This window comes from Salvelinus fontinalis, chromosome 1 (genome assembly GCF_029448725.1).
Source record: "Salvelinus fontinalis isolate EN_2023a chromosome 1, ASM2944872v1, whole genome shotgun sequence".
Taxonomy (NCBI): Eukaryota; Metazoa; Chordata; class Actinopteri; order Salmoniformes; family Salmonidae; genus Salvelinus; species Salvelinus fontinalis.
In genome coordinates this window covers 91768705-91784941 of record NC_074665.1, presented here as the reverse complement: position 1 = coordinate 91784941, position 16237 = coordinate 91768705, and positions in this window count along the sequence as shown.

The following is a 16237-nucleotide window of genomic DNA, read 5'->3' as shown; positions in this document are numbered from 1 at the left end:
GGGGGCAGAGGGCGGGATGCTTTGTAACTGGACGATCTATGATTATGACTATCCTACCAACTGGACAGTAAAAACTGTAATATATTATGTTTCACCGAGACTTGGCTGAACAATGACACGGATAATATAGAGCTGGTTGGCTTCTCCATGTTTCGGCAGGAGACAGCAGCTACGTCTGGTGAGACAAGTGGTGGGTGTGTGTGTCTATTTGTCAATAACTGCTGGTGCACGATATCTAATATTGAAGAAGTCTCGAGGTATTGTTCGCCTGAGGTAGAATACCTCATGATAAGCTGGAGACCACATTAACTACCAAGAGAGTTCTCATCTATGTTATTTGTAGCCGTCTATTTACCACCACAAACCGATTCTACCAGCGTGTCACATGTTCAACCAGAGGACAAAAAAACTCCAGACCACCTTTACTCAACACTCTGGGATGTATACAAAACTCTTCTTCGCCCTCCATTTGGAAAATCTGACCATTATTCTATCCTCCTGAATCCTGCTTACAAGCAAAAACTAAAGCAGGAAGTACCAGTGACTTTCTCAATACGGAAGTGGTCAGATGACGCGGATGCCATGCTGCAGGACTGTTTTTCTCGCACAGACTGAAATATGTTCCGTGATTTATCCAGGATTCATCCAATGGCATTGAGGATTATTCCAGCTCAGTCACCGCTTCATCAATAAGTGCACAGTGACCGTATGTACATTTCACAACCAGTAGCCATTGATTACACGCAACATCCGCACCGAACTAAAGGTTAGGGACACAAATTCGGAAGCTTACTAGAAATCCTACCATGCCCTCAGACAAACCATCAAACATGCAAAGCATCAATACAGGACTAAGATTGAATCCTACTACACAGTCTCTGACGCTCATCGGATGTGGCAGGGCTTGAAAACTATTACGGACTACAAAGGGGAACCCAGCCGCGAGCTGCCTAGTGACGTAAGCCTACCAGATGAGCTAAATGTATTTATGCTCGCTACGAGGCAACCAACACTGACGCATGCGTGAGAGCACCAGCTGTTCCGGCCGACTGTGTGATCATGCTCTTCGTAGCCAATGTGAGCAAGACCATTAAACAGGTCAACATTTACAAAGCTGCGGGGCCAGACGGATTACCAGGACGTGTACTCAAAGCATGCGCGGACCAACTGGCAAGAGTTTTTACTGACATTAGCAACCTCTCCTTTGCTGAGTCTGTAATACCTACATGTTTCAAAAAGACCACCATAGTCCCTGTGTCCAAGAAAGTGAAGGTAACATGCCTAAATGATTACAGCCCCGTAGCACTCACATCGGTAGCCATGAAGTGCTTTGAAAGACTGGTCATGGCTCACATCAACACCATCATGCAAGAAACCCTAAACCCACTCCAATTCACATACAGCCCCAACAGATCCAGAGATGATGCAATCTCAATCCCACTCCACAATGCCCTTTCCCACCTGGACATAAGGAACACCTATGTGAGAATGCTTTTCAATGACTACAGGTCAGCGTTCAAACCCATAGCGCTCACAAAGCTCATCACTAAGCTATGGACCCTGGGACTAAACAACTCCCTCTGCAACTGGATCCTGGACTTCCTGACGGGCCGCCCCCAAGGGTAGACAACAACATATCTGCCATGCTGATCCTCAACACTGGGGCCCGTCAGGGGTGCCTGCTTAGTCCCCTCCTGTACTCCCTGTTCACCCATGACTGCGTGGCCCAAACACGACTCCAACAACATCATTGTTTGCTAACGAAACAACACTGAGGCAGCCCATAGGGAGGAGGTCAGAGACCTGGCAGTGTGGTGCAAGGACAACAGCTTCTCTCTCAATGTAAGCAAGACAAAGGAGATGATCGTGGACTATAAGAAAAGGAGGGCCGTACAGGCCCCCATTAACATCGACGGGACTGAAGTGGAGTGGGTTGAGAATTTCAAGTTCCTTGGTGTCCACATCACCAACAAACTATCATGGTCCAAACACACCAAGACAGTTGAGAAGAGGGCACGACAACACCTTTTCCCCCTCAGGAGACTGAAAAGATTTTGGCATGGGTCCCCAGATCCTCAAAATGTTCTACAGCTGCACCATCAAGAATATGCTGACCCGGTTGCATCACCGACTCGTATGGCAACTGCTCGGCATCTGACCATAAGGCGCTACAGAGGGTATTGCATAGGGCCCAGTACATCACCGGGGACAAGCTTCCTGACATCCAGGACATATACACTAGGCGGTGTTGGAGGAAGGCCCAAAAAATTGTCAAAGACTCCAGTCACCCAAGTCATTGACTATTCTCTCTGCTACTGCACGGCAAGCGTTACCGGAAAGCCAAGCCTAGTACCAAAAGGCTCCTTAACAGCTTCTACCCCCAAGCCATAAGACTGCTGAACTACTAATCAAATGGCCACCCGGACTATTTAAATTGACCCCCCCCCCCTTTTCAAATTACCCCCACTAACCTGTACCCCCGTACATTGACTCGGTACCGGTACCCCCGGTATATAGCCTCGTACTGCTATGTACATTTCTTGTTACTTTTTGATTGATTTGATTTACTTTAGTTTATTTAGTAAATATTTTATTAATTCTATTTCTTGAATTATTATTGGTTTAGGGCTAATAAGTAAGCCTCTCATGGTAAGGTTGTATACCTGTTGTATTTGGAGCGTATGACAAAGGAAATTTGATTTGATTTGATCATCCATTATCAAATAAAATCAAATTTTATTGGTCACATACACATGGTTAGCAGATGTTGATGCGAGTGTAGCAAAAGGCTTGTGCTTCTAGTTCCGGCATTGCGGTAATATCCAACAAGTAATCTAACAAATTCACAACAACTAAATAATAAATAAATATGGATGAGCAAGGGCGTGCGGCATAGGCAAGATGCAGTAGATGGTATACAATAAATATATGGATGAGCAAGGGCGTGCGGCATAGGCAAGATGCAGTAGATGGTATAGAATACAGTATATACATATGAGATGTGTAATGTAGGATATGTAAACATTATTAAAGTGCCGTTATTTGAAGTGACTAGTGATACCTTTATTAAATCAATTTATTTAAGTGGCCAGAGATTTAAGTCTGTATGTTGGCAGCAGCCTCTCTATGTTAGTAATGACTGTTTAACAGTCTGATGGCCTTGAGATAGAAGCTGTTTTTCAGTCTCCCAGTCCCAGCTTTGATGCACCTGTACTGACCTCGCCTTCTGGATGATAGCGGGGTGAACAGGCAGTGGCTCAGTTGTTTGTTGTCCTTGATGATCTTTTTGGCCTTCCTGTGACATCGGGTGGTATAGGTGTCCTGCAGGGCAGGTAGTTTGCCCCCATGTGATGCATTGTGCAGACCTCACTACCCTCTGGAGAGCCTTGCAGTTGAGGGCGGTGCAATTGCCGTACCAGGCGGTGATACAGCCCGACAGGATGCTCTCGATTGTGCATCTGTAGAAGTTTGTGAGTGTTTTAGATGACAAGCCAAATTTCTTCAGCCTCCTGAGGTTGAAGAGGCGCTTTTGCACCTTCTTCACCATGCTGTCTGTGTGGGTGGACCATTTCAGTTTGTCTGCGATGTGTATGCCGAGGAACTTAAAACTTTCCCCCTTCTCCATTACTTCCTGTCGATGTGGATGGGGTGGGGGGGGGGGGGGGGCTCCTTCTGCTGTTTCCTGTAGTTCACGATCATCTCCTTCGTTTTGTTGACGAGGAGTGAGAGGTTATTTTCCTGACACCATAGTCCGAGGGCCATCACCTTCTCCCTGTAGGCCGTCTCATCGTTGTTGGTAATCAGGCCTACCACTGTAGTGTCGTCTGCAAACTTGATGATTGAGTTGGAAGCGTGCATGGCCCCGCAGTCATGGGTGAACAGGGAGTACAGGAGAGGGCTGAGAACGCACCCTGGAGCCAGTGTTGAGGATCAGTGGGGGGGAGATGTTGCTTCCTACCTTCTCCACCTGGGGGCGACCACCTGTCTCACCATTAGTGAGACAATAGGTCTATGTGCCGTGAATTAATGAGACAATTGGTCTACATGCCGTGAATTAATGAGACAATAGGTCTACATGTCATCCATTAATGAGACAATAGGTCTACATGTCATCCATTAATGAGACAATAGGTCTACATGTCATCCATTAATGAGACAATAGGTCTACATGTCATCCATTAATGAGACAATAGGTCTACATGTCATCCATTAATGAGACAATACGTCTACATTCAGCCTGTTGAAGAAATCATATGTTGAGATGCTTCTGCATTTGGACCATGACAATGGACTGGAAGATTTAACATTAATTTTAATTATGTATGCCACATGCAAAAATATATATGCAACATGCAACAATTTCATAGATTTTACTGAGTTGCAGTCCATATGAGGAAGTCAGACAATAACATTTTTTATTTTTTTATTTCACCTTTATTTAACCAGGTAGGCAAGTTGAGAACAAGTACTCATTTACAATTGCGACCTGGCCAAGATAAAGCAAAGCAGTTCGACACATACAACAACACAGAGTTACACATGGAGTAAAACAAACATACAGTCAATAATACAGTAGAAAAATAAGTCTATATACAATGTGAGCAAGTGAGGTGAGATAAGGGAGGTGAAGGCAAAAAAAAAGGCCATGGTGGCGAAGTAAATACAATATAGCAAGTAAAAAACTGGAATGGTTGATTTGCAGTGGAAGAATGCGCGAAGTAGAGATAGAAATAATGGGGTGCAAAGGAGCAAAATAAATAAATACCGTAGGGAAAGAGGAAGTTGTTTGGGCTAAATTATAGATGGGCTATTTACAGGTGCAGTAAGGTGCAGGTGCAGTGAGCTGCTCTGACAGTTGGTGCTTAAAGCTAGTGAGGGAGATAAGTGTTTCCAGTTTCAGAGATTTTTGTAGTTTGTTCCAGTCATTGGCAGCAGAGAACTGGAAGGAGAGGCGGCCAAAGGAAGAATTGGTTTGGGGGTGACCAGAGAGATATACCTGCTGGAGCGGGTGCTACAGGTGGGTGCTGCTATGGTGACCAGCCAGCTGAGATAAGGGGGGACTTTACCTAGCAGGGTCTTGTAGATGACCTGGAGCCAGTGGGTTTGGCGACGAGTATGAAGCGAGGGCCAGCCAACGAGAGCGTACAGGTCGCAGTGGTGGGTAGTATATGGGGCTTTGGTGACAAAACGGATGGCACTGTGATAGACTGCAACCAATTTATGGAGTAGGGTATTGGAGGCTATTTTGTAAATGACCGAAGTCGAGGATTGGTAGGATGGTCAGTGTTACGAGGGTATGTTTGGCAGTATGAGTAAAGGATGCTTTGTTGCTGAATAGAAAGCCAATTTTAGATTTAACTTTGTATTGGAGATGTTTGATGTGAGTCTGGAATTAGAGTTTACAGTCCAACCAGACACCTAGGTATTTGTAGTTGTCCACATATTCTAAGTCAGAGCCGTCCAGAGTAGTGTTGTTGAACAGGCGTGCAGGTGCAGGCAGCGATTGGTTGAAGAGCATGCATTTAGTTTAACTTGTATTTAAGAGCAATTGGAGGCCACGGAAGGAGAGTTGTATGGCATTGAAGCTCGCCTGGAGGGTTGTTAACACAGTGTCCAAAGAAGGGCCAGAGGTATACAGAATGGTGTCGTCTGCGTAGAGGTGGATCAGAGACTCACCAGCAGCAAGAGTGACATCATTGATGTATACTGAGAAGAGAGTCGGTCCAAGAATTGAACCCTCTGGCACCCCCATAGAGACTGCCAGAGGCCCAGACGACAAACCCTCCGATTTGACACACTGAACTCTACCAGAGAAGTAGTTGGTGAACCACGGGAGGCAATCATTTGAGAAGCCAAGGCTATCGAGTCTGCTGATGAGGATGTGGTGATTGACAGAGTCAAAAGCCTTGGCCAGGTCCATGAATACGGCTGCACAGTATTGTTTGGTTATCGATGGCGGTTAAGATATCGTTTAGGACCTTGAGCGTGGCTGAGGTGCACCCATGACCAGCTCTGAAACCAGATTGCATAGCGGAGAAGGTATGGTGGGATTCGAAATGGTCGGTAATCTGTTTGTTGACTTGGCTTTCGAAGACCGTAGAAAGGCAGGGTAGGATAGATATAGGTCTGTAGCAGTTTGGGTCAAGAGTGTCACCCCCTTTGAAGAGGGGGATGACCGCAGCTGCTTTCCAATCTTTGGGAATCTCAGATGACACGAAGGAGAGGTTGAACAGGCTAGTAATAAGGGTGGCAACAATTTCAGCAGATCATTTTAGAAAGAAAGGGTCCAGATTATCTAGCCCTGCTGATTTGTAGGGGTCCAGATTTTGCAGCTTTTTCAGAACATTGATAATAATATAGAACGCCATAGGATGTTTTTGTGTTGGTTAAGGGCAGTCAGGTCTGGAGAGAACCAAGGGCTATATCTGTTCCTGGTTCTAAATTTCTTGAATGGGGCATGCTCATTTAAGATGGTGAGGAACGCATTTAAAAAAAAATAACAAGGCATCCTCTACTGACGGGATGAGATCAATATTCAATATCCTTCCAGGATACCACGGCCAGGTCGATTAGAAAGGCCTGCTCGCTGAAGTGTTTCAGGGAGCGTTTGACAGTGATGAGTGGAGGTTGTTTGACCGCTGACCCATTACGGATGCAGGCTATGAGGCAGTGATCGCTGAGATCTTGGTTGAAAACAGCAGAGGTGTATTTAGAGGGCAAGTTGGTTAGGATGTTATCTATGAGGGTCCCCGTGTTTACGGCTTTGGGGTGGTACCTGGTAGGTTCATTGATAATTTGTGTGAGATTGAGAGCATCAAGCTTAGATTGTAGTATGGCTGGGGTTCTAAGCATGTCCCAGTTTAGGTCACCTAGCAGCACGAGCTCTGAAGATAGATGGGGGTTAATCAGTTCACATATTGTGTCCAGAGCACAGCTGGACACACAGCTGGACACAGATAACGTCGGTAGTCCAGTCGTGAAGGCCCGGTGGGGGCTACATTGGCAGTAAAACGGGTCCGGATAGGTGATTATAGCCCAGGAGTGGCTGATGGAATTCTTCAGCTGGCTAGCTCCGGAATAATTGATGTTTGCTCCGGGATCGACGTAAGCCAATAGTCACACGGATAGCAGCTAGCTAGCTGCGAAATCCAGGTGTAAATGTCCAGAGCTTGCGGTTGAAATCCGGGGATATGGAGAGAAAAATAGATCCGGTATGTTCTGGTCTGATAAAACATTATTTAAAAAAAAATGTATTAGGGCCTAATCTATGGATTTCACGTGAGTGAGATTACAGATATGTATATGTTGGTAACAAATACCTTAAAAAAATGGGCCTCACAATGGGTCTCCCTATTTCGTCATGTATTTTTGTGCATTCATATTGCCATCAACAAAATTAAATTGTGTTCGTTGTCCGTAGTTTATGCCTGCCCATACAATATCCCCACCGCCACCATGGGGCACTCTGTTTACAATAATGACATCAGAAAACCGCCATACACGTCGTCCGATTGGATGTACTGCCAAATTCTCTAAAATGACGATGGAGGTAGAATGGTAGAAAAATGAATAAGAAATTATCTGGCAACAGCTCTGGTGGACATTCCTGCAATCAGCATGCCAATTGCACGCTCCCTTAAAACTTGAGACATCTGTGGCATTGTGTTGTGTGCGCATTTTAGAGTGGACTTTTATTGTCCCCAACACAAGGTGTAACTGTGTAATGATCATGCTGTTTAATCTGTCAGTAAACAAGAAGCCACTGCTCCAAAAATGGCCATAAAAAAGCCAGACTACGGTTTGCAACTGCACATGGGGACAAAGATTGTACTTTTTGGAGAAATGTCCTCTGGTCTGATGAAACAAAAATAGAACTGTTTGTCCATAATGACCATTATTATGTTTAGAGGAAAAAAGGGGGAGACTTGCAAGGCAAAGAACACCATCCCAACCGTGAAGCACGGGAGTGGCAGCATCATGTTGTGGGGGTGCTTTGCTGCAGGAGGGACTGGTGCACTTCACAAATTAGATGGCATCATGAGGGTGGACAATTACTTGGATATATTGAACAACATCTCAAGACCTCAGTCAGGAAGTTAAAGCTTGGTCGCAAATGGGTCTTCAAAATGGACAATGACTACAAGCAAGCTTCCAAAGTTGTGGCAAAATGGCTTAAGGACAACAAAGTCAAGGTATTGGAGTGGCCATCACAAAGCCCTGATCTCAATCCCATAGAACATTTGGAGGCGTACAAACCTGACTCAGTTACACCAGCTCTGTCAGGAGGAATGGGCCAAAATTCACCCAATTTATTGTGGGAAGCTTGTGGAAGGCTATCCAAAACGTTTGACCCAAGTTAAACATTTTAAAGGCAATGCTAACAAATACTAATTGAGTGTATGTAAACTTCTGACTTAGAAATAAAAGCTGAAATAAATCATTCTCTCTACTATTATCCTGACATTTCACATTTTTAAAATAAAGTGGTGATCCTAACTGACCTAAGACAGGGAATTTTACTAGGATCAAATGTCAGGAATTGTGAAAACCTGAGTTTAAATGTATTTGGCTAAGATGTATATAAACTTCCGACTTCAACTCTATATCCTGTTTACATTGATCATCCTTGAGCTGTTTTTACAACTTGAATGGAGTCCACCTGTGGTAAATTCAATTGATTGGACATGATTTGGAAAGGCATTCACCAAGCCATGAGGTCGAGTGAATTGTCCATAGAGCTCCGAGACAGGATTGTGTTGCGGCATAGATCTGGGGAAGGGTACCAAAACATTTCTGCAGAATTGAAGGTCCCCAAGAACACAGTGGCCTCCATCATTTTGAAATGGAAGAAGTTTGGAAACGCCAAGACTCTTCCTAGAACTGGCCGCCCGGCCAAACTGAGCAATCGGGGGAGGGCCTTGGTTAGGGATGTGACCAAGAACCCAATGGTCACTCTGACAGAGCTCTAGAGTTCCTCTGTGAAGATGGGAGAACCTTTTAGAAGGACAATCATCTCTGCAGCACTCCACCAATTAGGCCTTTATGGTAGAGTGGCCAGACGGAAGTCACTCCTCAGTAAAAGGCACATAGTCTGATGAAACAAAGATTAAATTATTTGTCCTGAATGCCAAGCTTCACATCTGGAGGAAACCTGGCACCATGCCTACGCTGAAGCATGGTGGTGGGAGCATCATCCTGTGGGGATGTTTTTCAGGTACAGGGAGACTAGTTAGGATCGAGGTAAAGATTAACGAAGTACAGAGATCCTTGATGAAAAACTACTCCAGGGCAGTCAGGACCTCAGACTGGGGCGAAAGTTCACCTTCCAACAGGACAACAACCCTAAGCACACAGCCAGGACAACGCAGGAGTGACTTCGGGACAAGTCTCTGAATGCCCTTGAGTGGCCCAGTCAGAGCCTGGACTTGAACTCGATCAAACATCTCTGGAGAGACCTGAAAATACTGTAGCTGTGCCGCAACGCTCCCCATCCAACAGACAGAGCTTGAGAGGATCTGCAGAGAAGAATGGGAGAAACTCCCCAAACACAGGTGTGTCAAGCTTATAGCGTCATAACCAAGAAGACTCGAGGTTGTAATTTCTGTCAAAGGTGCCTCAACAAAGTACTAAGTAAAGGATCTGAATACTTATTTAAATGTTTTTGTAATGTTTTTTTTATATAAATGAGCAAAAATGTCAAAACCATTTTTTGCTTTGTCATTATGACATATCCTGTATGTAAATTGGTGAGTAAAAAAAACTTTTCAATCAATTTTAGAATAAGGCTGTGGAGGCTTTCTCCACAAAATGTGTAAAAAGTCGAGGGGTCTGAATACTTTCTGAAAGCACTGTAATCTCAGGGATGCTCAATTGCTATGAGGTTGAATGCACACAAACCAGATGAAGTGAGTTAGGCTGATGAAGATAGGAAAATGCAACTTATTTGCTCTATAATTAAAATGTTGCTGTATCCCTGTATTTGTAGTCGGCAATTGTTGTTTGTGCATTGGATCAGGGGAAACTATTTGAAGGACGACTAAACGTGTGGATGTGTGGGTTACATCAAAAGTCTCTTTGGCTGCGTTTAGACAGATACATGGCCTGTTGGGGGTGCTGCCAGGGGAGTGCAAAAAAATCCCCTTTACAATATAGCATTGTATGCATCTATAAATGCATGTGTACTGGCATACAGTTGAGCAGTCAAGTTTTTAGGATTTTCACTCATGGGGAACATTATTTAGCCGGGTCTGGGAAAGACAAAATTGTCCTTTTAACAATTATATGTCATTTACATTAGACATCAGCTGAATATTTTTCAATACCACACACATGACAGAAATGAGTTGCTAATCTGACAGTGACAAACTGAGAGCAATAAAATCGACCTGGTCTTGAATGCAAACAATAGCCCAGGCCAATGAAGAGACACACATATATAATCCGTATAAATAATGGCTTTCGTGATGACGTGAGCTCTCTTCTGCTCTGTCATCACGTTGAACCACAATCACGAGCTTGTTTTAGTATCTACTGCCCCCTAGCGTCAGGTAGCACATTTTACATTGAGTGCACTGATATGGAACCTAATTTCTCTCCCCTCATGTCCTCTCCCCTCAGCCTGTTTCTCCAGGCTGCCACAGTAGCGACAGAGATACAGTGCCTTGCAAGAGTATTAATCCCCCTTGGGGTTTTTCCTATTTTGTTGCATTACAACCTGTCATTTAATTTCATTTTTATTTGGATATCATGTAATGGACATACACAAAATAATCCAAATTGGTGAAGTGAAATGAAAAAAATATTATTTATTTTTTTAAATGGAAAAGTGGTGTGTGAATATGTATTCACCACCTTTGCTATGAAGCCCCTAAATAAGATCTGGTGCAACCAATTACCTTCAAAAGTCACATAATTAGTTAAATCAAGTCCACCTATGTGAAATCTAAGTGTCACATGATCTGTCACATGATCTCAGTATATATATACCTGTTCTGAAAGGCCCCAGAGTCTGCAACACCACTAAGCAAGGGGCACCACCAAGCAAGCAGCACCATGAAGACCAAGGAGCTCAGTGACAGGTCAGGTCAGTGACAAAGTTGTGGAGAAGTACAGATCAGGGTTGGGTTATAAAAAAATATCAGAAACTTTGAGTGTCCCACAAAGCACCATTAAATCCATTATTAAAAAATAGAAAGAATATGGCACCACAACAAACCTGCCAAGAGAGGGCAGCTGACAAAAACTCACAGACCAGGCAAGGAGGGCATTAATCAGAGAGGCAACAAAGAGACTAAAGATAACCCTGAAGGAGCTGCAAAGCTCCACAGCGGAGATTGGAGTATCTGTCCATAGGACCACTTTAAGCCGTACACTCCACAGAGCTGGGCTTTACGGAAGTGGCCAGAAAAAAGCCATTGCTTAAGGCAAACTTGTTCGCCGAAAGGCATATGACTCCCCAAACATATGGAAGAAGGTACTCTGGCCAGATGAGACTAAAATGTAGCTTTTTGGCCATCAAGGAAAACGCTATGTCTGGTGCAAACCCAACACCTCTCATCACCCCGAGAACACCATACCCACATTGAAGCGTGGTGGTGGCAGCATCATGCTGTGGGGATGTTTTTCATCGGCAGGGACTGGGATACTGGTCAGGAATGATGGATGGCGCTAAATACAGGGAAATTCTTGAGGGAAACCTGTTTGTCTTCCAGAGATTTGAGACTGGGACAGAGGTTCACCTTCCTTCAGGACAATGACCCTAAGCATACTGATAAAGCAACACTCGAGTGGTTTAAGTGGGAACATTTAAATGTCTTGGAATGTTCTAGTCAAAGCCCAGACCTCAATCCAATTGAGAATATGTTGTATGACTTAAAGACAGGCAGAACCCATCCAACTTGAAGGAGCTGGAGCAGTTTTTCCTTGAAGAACGCGACAAAATCCCAGTGGCTAGATGTGCAAAGCTTATAGAGACAAACCCCTAGAGACTTGCAGCTGTAATTGCTGCAAAAGGTAACTCTGCAAACTATTGACTTGGGGGGGTGAATAGTTATGCAAGCTCAAGTTTTCTGTTTTTTTTTGGTCTCATTTCTTGTTTGTTTCACAATAAATAATATTTTGCATCTTCAAAGTGGTAGGCATGTTGTGTAAATCAAAATATACAAACCCCCCAAATATCCATGTTAATTCCAGGTTGTAAGGCAACAAAATAGGAAAAATGCCAATGGGGGGGTGAATACTTTCGCAAGCCACTGTAAGAGGGTCATAGTGTTCCAGTTCTGGATATGCAGACAGTGCAGGAATGGCTACACGTGAAGGTTCCTCCATGGCCACAGGAGAGATACAATAGGTCTCTACCCCATCTCTGGCATGATATATGATGGTGTAGTATGACTGTGAGGTGTGAGAAGGGTCAAATTGGGTAGCATCATAGAGAAATTAGAGTATGCATGGTGACTAGTGAATGTAGTGATCTTTTCTGTCTTTATCCATTGAATCAGTGGGCTACTATGACTGGTTATACTCCATGGAGTACCCTTTTCATCACTGCAGTCATAGTCAGAAAATTTTACAACAGGGGATTCTGTATTCATGGAGAGGATGGAAGCATCACTCAGCCTTCTGGGGGATGTAGTTTTAGTGGTACTGGGCCATTTAGTGAAATGTCAAAAGGTTTGTTATGACGTTGTGTTTTTGTTACAACAAGCAATGATACAGTCAAAAGGTAGGTGCTTGCATACAGTCACACATTCTGCGTGGTTTTGGTACCAGTTCCGATTGATATTTTTGCATAGACATCGATTTGTGGATACCGTACATGAAAATGGATAGCCCTGGTTCCCATGGACACAGAGTATATTTTCTGAGCCTGTGTGATGGATGTGAAGTCTGAAACCACTTGAACCTCCTACCATTTAATTTGCTCTTCTAACTGTCCATCAACTCCTGACTGAACCCTACGTCACAGCCACTGACAAAGGACATGCCTGCAAACATTGTAGAGCAGCAGGAGAGAGTGGTTTTATCACGGTAGCACATTCAGACAGGAGCACAATTTTGGTTTTAGAAGTGGGGGGGACGTAACCTGGCAGGAAGTCTGGGGGTCCTCCCTCAGAATCGACTGGTTAAACATTTTAAACGTGTATTTTTCGACATATAGACACACCCGATGTGTTTTATTAAAATTAACTATATGTACTGACCTTTTCTGATGCTTTAAGCATGCTGTTTGATTAAATAATTAAGACACTGTTATGAATTTTATGTATAATGACTAAATGATGTATACATTTAAAGTAATGATAGGACTATATCTAACAGAATTCTACCCTGTCTCTGTATAATGATGAAGAATGTTTGTCGATAAGAAAAGAGGGACTGTTAGCAGACAAGGAATTGTGGCAGACAACTTGTGACCCCTGTGAAACTGATAACAGGGAAGGAAGTCTCCCCACCCATGGAGGCGAGAAACCTTGGGCTTGTAGTAGATTGTATAACAGGTGGCAGGATGGGATAAGCAATGTATGAGTAGCAGAAGACTTGTGAACTATATTGTCTGAGAGGAGGAGGGACATTTATGACAAAATGAGAGGTATATAAACCAATGTACAGGAAATGATAAGCAGAGCTCTCGTAAATAAACATTGCTGTCTATTGTAGTCTGGTTAATTTCAACAAGAATCTTACAAATTCTTGGTAACAGACCGAGTAGTTCAATTGAAGTTCAGTTTATGAACATTGAGAACATAATTCTCTTAACAGACACACAAATGACTCAAGAATGAGCCAGAGATCAATATATACTAACCAGAAGAAAAATACCTGTTCCCGACCCTCTTTCTCCCGCTGATGCTGGCCTTTGTAGATTCTGCCATTAAACTCCTGAAGTTGCCGGTAATAGGCTACACCAGCGATCGGCAACCTTTTATATTTGGAGCAACAATTTATCTTACCATTTCTACCAATCTGCGTACCAGTTATGATTTTTATATGCACATTTTAGTGGAAAAGTTACATGTCATTTATAATAGTCTTTTTATCTCAAAATCATTGTCTGTGGTTCATCTACATTCTATCTAAATTTAAATGAAAATTATACAAATCTATAAGTAACTTTTATTGCCATTGGCAACTATGTAAAATTGCCTACAACACATAAAAACGCTTCAGCCTGCAGGCTGCAATACTGATAAAAATACATATCCTATGAGGGATGGATGTGGGAGGTAATATCTGTTTACCTGTCCTTGTTCTGTATATCTTATTTTGTATTATTTATTTTGTACCTATAAATCGGGGTATTTTCTGTATCTGTCTGCTTTTTTTATGTTTATATAAGAATTGCATACATGTCTTTGCTACAAAGTACCTGTACACCATTGTTGTGTGTGCTCAAGAAAAAATATTTGAGCAAAAAACATTCTATAAATTACATTGGCTACACATGTTCTGTCTGCAACAAACTTGAAACAATGTATCAACTATCAACTGGGTCGTCCAGAAACTCGTGCTTGCAAACTTGAAAGATTATATAAAATATTCTGGGCCCTCAGTTTCCCGCGCCAGTGAGTTTGGGACAGACACAGCTGTCGGCTATTTGTGCAAGGGACAAGAAGTAATCTGATATTTTATGACGGTTTCACTGGATCAGAGCGTTACATTTTGACCCTGCTGAGACCACTGTCACCGTCTGATCCTGCTCAGATGAGGCATGGCAAAGAATTACCAATGAAAATAATTATCTAAGAATAAAATCAATGGTTCAATAATTGAAATGACCATTATTCTCAGATCTCAGACTGTATTCTACCCATCAACTCAAGATGGAACTTTGTATCTATTCACTGATTGTTTTAATATACTGCAAAATTCACCTGCGCTCCATAGCCTGGTCTTCTCTGGCTGTCTGACCCTACTGGGACACCTGTCACCATCCAATCCTGCTAAAACATGATGAGCATAGTGTTGTGTACTGACCGTGCAGTATGACAGTGAAGCCTGTAGAGCTGTTTATACCGTGTCAGTGAAAAGTAGGGAATTACCTATGGAAACTGACAGATTAAAAATGTTACATTGCTATACTGACTCTAATAAAAACTCACATCGACCTGTTAAAAAATGCCAGAATATCGGTCTTCAATCGTTTGGCCGCTGGTTTCATCATTTGATTCAGGTCTAGTATGCTTGAGGCTAACGTTAGCTAGCTAGTTCATTCACTTCAGACAGAACTTCAGTCGAGAGGGGATGAAACATTAGCTAACGTTATATGTCAGTTACACTATTAGCTCAGCACTGGGAATAAATATTTTTTTCTGTCAAGTCAAACAGCAGTTACCTCGCCAGCTACATCAATTCTCTGGTTGCTTTTAATAAAACTCAGAGAAAAAGCACAACACACGCAGACAACAGCTGCCTCTGTTCGCACATCTGTCTGTGTGGTCCTAAATCCAGCCAGCTGAAACGCTTTGAGGTGTCTGCATGGTCCTAAAGCACACTAGAGACACTTTTTTGTATCACAGTGCAATGATAAAACTAGTGGGAACAAAAATGCAATTTCAGAATGTGGGGGGGTTATGTCCTCACCTATCCCCTGTGAAAGTTGCGCCCCTGCATTCAGAGATCGATTTATAGCCATTCATCTAAAAACACTTTGTTTGTCATAGTCGGACAAGATTAATATGAGATGACGATGCGTTCCTAACAAGTTGAAGAAGCTAAGCTAGAACTCTGAGACGTTCACAGCGATGGGGGCAGACGTTTTGATCAAGAGAAACCTTTAGAAAATATGTATATACATTTTATACATATACATTTACTCTAACACTAAACATACAAATATTTATTTTACAGTTAAGGAAGGTGAAATCTTAGTTATTCGCTTTTTAATTTGATTATACTATATCTAGAAAGCATCAAGCCTAATTAATACAGTTTTGTTGAATAGGAAATACATCATATAAAATATTTCATATTTATATAATATTTGTACTGTGTACTTGAGCTTGTGTCCTCAAAAGTGACTACAACTCAGCAATAACAAATAAAAAATACCATAAAAGATGAGTTTTTTTTTTTTTTTTTTTGAGTATGCAGCATTACTCGTTATTGTTTATGGCCCTGTCATGATAAATTACTTTTGGGGTTAAGTAGATTACATTTTCGATTACATTTAGTTACATTTAAGTGGTTAACCGTTTTGACAGCCTCCCCCCCCTTCCTCACACACACTTATTTTAAT